The following is a 6,955-nucleotide window of genomic DNA, read 5'->3' on the forward strand; positions in this document are numbered from 1 at the left end:
GCTTAGTTCTTCAATGATTTTAGGATCTTGGAATCATTTTATTCACACCTGCCGGAACACATAACTTGAATAAAATGCTTAATAAACATTGAATTATGCATGTATGCTAGAATTTAAGTTTATTAAGAGAAACTGTGAATGGTTATTTATTTGTTTATTCTTTTCAATTGTAGTATTAATATGGCAAACAACAATCAAAACATCATCATGGGTTCTGAGCTTATGGTCAAGCTGAACCTGACAAATTTTCTTGAATGGAAAGCTAAGCTAGTTGAAATAGTCAAACTCAATGGGCTTGAGTATGTACTGTCACATCCCATGCCAAGCTACTATGCCAGAGACATGACCCCTGAGAGATTTTACGCTTGGGATGCGGATCTCAAAAAGGTTATGAGTCTCATGCTGAACAATATCCCTGATGATTGGGCTAAAAGGTTTGTAGCCTATGAACCTTTTACGCTCATCAAGAATCTGAGGGATATCTGTCGTGGAAGTACGGAGGACAGGGACCTGAACGTCCATGAGTTGATTGAATCAATGTCTGGTCTAAAGGTTAGTTCTCCCAACAGGTGTTATAGGATGGAGGTCCAAGAAACACATGTTCAGCTCCTTCGCACTAAACAGAGGGTAGGCGTCCCACTGAGGTTCCATGTGGATCTTATGTGTTCATATTTTGATCGCCTAAGTCTACTAGGAACACCAATAAGCGAAAGGATGGCAGTCTCTGTCTTGCTCAATTCACTACACAGTGGGTTTGGTCGCTTCAAGCAACTATACCTAAGTGAACCAAGAGAAGAAACAGTTGCAGAATTTATTCACCTTGTCAGAAAGGCTGAAATAGTACTGGACTGTGAAGCCAAAGATTTACTCAAGGCTAGAAAGAGACCATTCAAGAAAAGTGGAAAGCCCAAGGGCAATGCTAAGTCAAAGCAGGACAAGTCCACATCAAGCTGTCTTTATTGTGATGGAATAGGCCATTACAAAAGAGAATGTCCAAAACTAAAGGAAGATCAGAAGAACGGAACAGTCGTTCCATCTTCAGGTATTTTCGTTATAGACTGTATACTTGCTAATTCAACTTCTTGGGTATTAGATACAGGTTGTGGCTCACACTTATGTTCCAATCCACAGGGACTAAGAAGAAGTAGAAAGTTAAGCAAGGGTGAAGTCGACCTACGAGTGGGAAATGGAGCACGGATTGCTGCATTAGCTGTAGGAACTTACTATTTGTCGTTGCCCTCCGGGCTAGTTTTGGAACTGGAAGAATGTTTCCATGTTCCAAGTCTTACTAAAAACATCATTTCAGTTTCTTGCTTAGATGCTAAGGGATTTTCCTTTTTAATAAAAGACAATAGTTGTTCGTTTTATTTTAAAGAGATGTTTTATGGATCTGCTAGATTAGTCAATGGACTTTATTTATTAGATCACGACAAACAAGTATATAACATAAATACCAAAAAGGCCAAAAAGGATGATTCAGATCTCACCTATCTGTGGCATTGTCGATTAGGCCATATAAACTTGAAACGCTTAGAAAGACTTCAAAGGGAAGGAATTCTAGAACCATTTAACTTAGAGGATTATGGTAAATGCGAATCATGTTTACTTGGCAAAATGACAAAGCAACCTTTCTCTAAAGTTGGAGAAAGAGCAAATGAACTATTGGGTTTAATCCATACAGATGTATGTGGACCAATGAGTACAAATGCTAGAGGTGGTTTCAGCTACTTTATCACTTTCACTGATGACTTCAGTAGGTATGGTTATGTCTACCTAATGAAGCATAAGTCTGAACCCTTTAACAAATTCAAGGAATTTCAGAGTGAAGTAGAGAATCAATTAGGCAAGAAGATCAAGGCACTGCGGTCTGATAGAGGCGGTGAATATCTGAGCTATGAATTTGATGACCATCTGAAAGAATGTGGAATTCTATCAGAATTGACCCCTCCTGGAACACCACAATGGAACGGTGTGTCAGAACGGAGGAACAGAACCTTGCTAGACATGGTCAGGTCAATGATGGGTCAGGCCGAACTTCCATTAGAATTTTGGGGACATGCACTAAATACAGCTGCACTCACTATAAATAGAGCTCCGTCTAAAGCTGTCGAAAAGACTCCATACGAATTATGGTTTGGAAAGCCTCCAAATGTGTCTTTTCTTAAGATTTGGGGATGTGAAGTATACGTCAAACGATTAATTTCAGACAAACTTCATCCAAAATCTGACAAATGTATCCTTGTGGGCTATCCAAAGGAAACAAAGGGGTATTACTTCTACAATACATCTGAGAACAAAGTGTTTGTTGCTCGAGATGGTGTCTTTTTGGAGAAGGATCACATTTCCAAAATGACAAGTGGGAGAAAAGTAGACCTCGAAGAAATTCGAGTCGAACAACAAACTCTAGAGAATGCTCAAGATGACATTCAAGATGAAACTCAGAGATCTTTAGAAGAATCTGGTGAGAATCATGGTCAATCTAGAAATGTTACCCCGCGTAGATCGCAAAGATATAGATCTCAACCGGAAAGGTACTTGGGTATTTTGACGAACGAGAGCTATGACGTTCTATTACTTGAAAGTGATGAACCTGCGACTTACAAGCAAGCTATGACGAGCCCTAGCTCCAAACAATGGCAAGAAGCCATGCAATCTGAATTAGACTCCATGTCTGAAAACCAAGTATGGGATTTGGTCGATTTGCCAGATGGCTACCAAGCCATTGGAAGCAAATGGGTTTTCAAACTGAAAAAGGACAAGGATGGGAAACTTGAAGTTTTCAAAGCTAGATTGGTTGCAAAAGGTTACAGGCAAGTCCACGGTGTGGATTACGATGAAACCTTTTCACCAGTTGCAATGCTAAAGTCTATTCGAATAATGTTAGCAATCGCTGCATATTACGATTACGAAATATGGCAGATGGATGTCAAAACTGCTTTCTTAAACGGCGTTTTAACAGAAACTGTGTTTATGACACAGCCTGAAGGTTTTGAGGATCCAAAGAATGCTAAAAAGGTATGCAAGCTAAAGAAGTCAATCTACGGATTGAAGCAGGCATCCAGGAGCTGGAATATACGTTTTGATGAAGCAGTCAGTGACTTTGGTTTCATCAAGAACGCGGACGAATCTTGTGTATACAAGAAGGTCAGTGGGAGCAAAATTGCTTTCCTAGTATTATATGTCGACGACATATTGCTTATCGGAAATGACATTCCTATGTTGAACTCTGTCAAGATTTGGCTTGGGAAATGTTTTTCGATGAAGGATCTAGGAGAAGCACAGTACATATTGGGCATCAAGATTTACAGAGATAGATCTAAAAGGATGATTGGACTTAGTCAAAGCACTTATATCAATAAGGTGCTTGATAGGTTCAAGATGGCGGACTCCAAGCGAGGCTACCTACCCATGTCTCATGGAATGACTCTAAGCAAGACTCAGTGCCCAAAAACACTTGATGAGCGTAGACGAATGAATGGGATTCCATATGCATCATTGATTGGTTCAATAATGTATGCTATGATATGTACACGCCCGGATGTTGCGTACGCACTCAGTGCTACGAGCAGATACCAGTCAGACCCAGGAGAGGCGCATTGGACTGCTGCCAAGAACATTCTGAAGTACCTGAAAAGGCACAAAGATGACTTCCTGGTCTATGGTGGAGATGATGAATTAATTGTTAAAGGCTATACGGACGCAAGTTTCCAAACCGACAAAGATGATTTCAGATCACAGTCTGGGTTTGTCTTCTGCCTCAACGGAGGAGCAGTAAGCTGGAAAAGTGCTAAGCAAAGCACCATTGCGGATTCTACAACTGAAGCGGAGTACATTACTGCACATGAAGCAGCAAAGGAAGCTATATGGCTAAGGAAGTTCATAGGAGAACTAGGTGTAGTCCCCTCCATTAAAGGACCAATAGCCCTGTATTGTGATAATAACGGAGCTATTGCACAGGCAAAAGAGCCTAGACACCACCAGAGAGTCAAGCATGTACTTCGTAGATTTCACCTTCTACGAGAGTTCGTTGAAAGAAAAGAAGTCGAGATAAGCAAAATTGGAACTGATGACAACATATCAGATCCATTAACTAAACCTCTGCCGCAAGCGAAGCACAACTCGCACACTGCAGCTATGGGAATCAGGCATATTGGAGAATGGCTTTGATGTCTCTGTTTAATGTTTTAAAGTTTTAGAGTTTAAATCTTTGTAAAACATTATTGGTTAATCATTCACAATAAATGAAAGGAATTCATTTTTCCATTTAATTTGTGGTTTATTAAATGATGAGTCCCTTCAACTTGACGATATATTCAAGATAGACTGTCAGGACCAGTCCTGTGACTAAGAAATGTCTATCAAGTGAACTTGAATGTCAAAGGTTGAAAATGGTCCCTAATCGGAGTTTTCTATAAAATTGGACGCATAGAAAACGTTAGACGATTAGAATGCAAGATGACTAGTAGTTCTGTTTCTTGAACTATGTGAACATGGCAATGTCATAATCATTTGCATAGATACTTACTTTGGGAAGACTAGTATCGGACAAGACCTATGAAACTTTACTGTAAGAGATGAAAGTCTGTCATAAGTAAATTTCATTAAATTATTAGACACTAAATCCTCAATACCTGAGTGATTTGAGATTACTTGTTTGAGAACTGGTTGCTTTGACGTTGACCAACCGTCGCACCGTAAAAGGAGGCTATAAAGGCAACGCTCAGGTAATCACCTATCAAACGAAGTCTAATCTCAAGATCGCAAGATTGGGATTGTCCTCCCATAAATCGGGAAGAGATGCTTAAAAGTTGTACAAGGCCACTCGGAGAGCTAGAAACTGTGAAATGCATGGCCGTGCTCGGATGAATCATAGGCTATGATTATCTGTTTATTTGATCAGTTGAACTCTGAAACCGAGGAACGCCTCTGGACATAATAAGGATGACAACTCTTACCTTATGTTCAAGAGCAAGCATCGAGCGACAAAGGAATTAGGAAATGCACACTTGTCCCTAAGGACAAGTGGGAGACTGAAGGAAATAATGCCCTTGGTCCAAGTATGCATTCTATGTTAAGTCTAATAAATGCGGTTCAGTATTAATTAACAAGTTAATAATTCGGTGAGATCAAGTGAGCTGAATGCCTAGCTAGAGGCCGCTTCAGTTCAAGTGGAATTAATGATATTAATCCACAGCTTACTCTTGACTGAACCCGTAGGGTCACACAAATAGTACGTAAACGGATCAAGTATTTAATGGCATTAAATACTCCATCTATGAATATTCGGAACCGACGGATCTTGGTTTCAGTGGGAGCTAAGATCGTCACAGGCAAGAAATGAATACTCCGGAAACGATGATATTGCCGGAAACGGAAATATGGATCGTATCGGAAATATGAATATTATCCAAGTCGTAGATGTTGCCGGAAACGGAAACATGGTACGTATCGGAAAATATTATTGGAAATGGAAATATTACCAGAATCGGAAATATTGCCGGAAACGGAAATATTGTCAGAATCGAAATATTGCCGGAATCGGAAAATAATTCCGGAAACGGAAATATTAAATATTTGTTCGAAACGGAAATTAATTCCGGAATCGGAAATATTAAATATTGTTCGTATCGGAAATAAATTCCGGAACTGGAAATTTAATCGGAAGCGTATCGTACGAATTAGCATCGGACGAGGCCTGCCGGACGAAGGCCCAGCACGAAGCCGGGCCATCGCCCAGCAAGCACGCGCGCCACAAGCCCAGCCAAGGCAGCGCCCAGGCCTACCGCAAGGCAGGCCCAGCGCGCGCCAAGGCCACGGATGCGTGGGCCGCGCTGCGTGGGCTGCTGCTCGCACGCGCATGGGCAGCCCTTGTGGCTGCCGTGTGTGTGTGAGTTTGTGCTCATGCGTGATTCCTAAATCTACAAGAGTTAGTGTATGATTAAATTCCTATTCCTAATTGGATAAATTAATTAAATAGAATTCATGTAGGATTCTAATTTCAATTAATTCGTATCCTACTAGGATTACGATTCCTTTTTCATAACTCTATAAATAAAGGCCTAGGGGGTCATTATTTAAACACAAGCTTTAAGTATTCAAAACTAAGATTTTTAAGCAGAAAAATCAGCCAATATTCTTGCCTACCTAACCGAAAATATTAGAACCTTAAGGGCGATTCTAGTTGGTCAATCTTAAGGCGGATCCGGACGTGCTGTGGACTATCTACGGAGGGACGACACTTGGAGTCCTAAAGACTTGTTCTTGTTCGGTTCGGGCGCAGCTAGGGAAGGCACGCAACAAAGAGTATGCATCTAAACTATGCTAAATGATTATGTGTAAATAATATGTTTCCTGGCTTTATGGTTTTTCCGCATGATTTATGAACTGTCATATGAATCATAACCTAACATGGACTTTATTTATTAGATCACGACAAACAAGTATATAACATAAATACCAAAAGGGCCAAAAAGAATGATTCAGATCTCACCTATCTGTGGCATTGTAGATTAGGCCATATAAACTTGAAACGCTTAGAAAGACTTCAAAAGGAAGGAATTCTAGAACCATTTGACTTAGAGGATTATGGTAAATGCGAATCATGTTTACTTGGCAAAATGACAAAGCAACCTTTCTCTAAAGTTGGAGAAAGAGCAAATGAACTATTGGGTTTAATCCATACAGATGTATGTGGACCAATGAGTACAAATGCTAGAGGTGGTTTCAGCTACTTTATCACTTTCACTGATGACTTCAGTAGGTATGGTTATGTCTACCTAATGAAGCATAAGTCTGAATCCTTTGACAAATTCAAGGAATTTCAGAGTGAAGTAGAGAATCAATTAGGCAAGAAGATTAAGGCACTGCGGTCTGATAGAGGCGGTGAATATCTGAGCTATGAATTTGATGACAATCTGAAAGAATGTGGAATTCTATCAGAATTAACTCCTCCTGG

The sequence above is a fragment of the Spinacia oleracea genome, unplaced genomic scaffold (assembly GCF_020520425.1).
Source record: "Spinacia oleracea cultivar Varoflay unplaced genomic scaffold, BTI_SOV_V1 SOVchr0_020, whole genome shotgun sequence".
Lineage (NCBI taxonomy): Eukaryota > Viridiplantae > Streptophyta > Magnoliopsida > Caryophyllales > Amaranthaceae > Spinacia > Spinacia oleracea.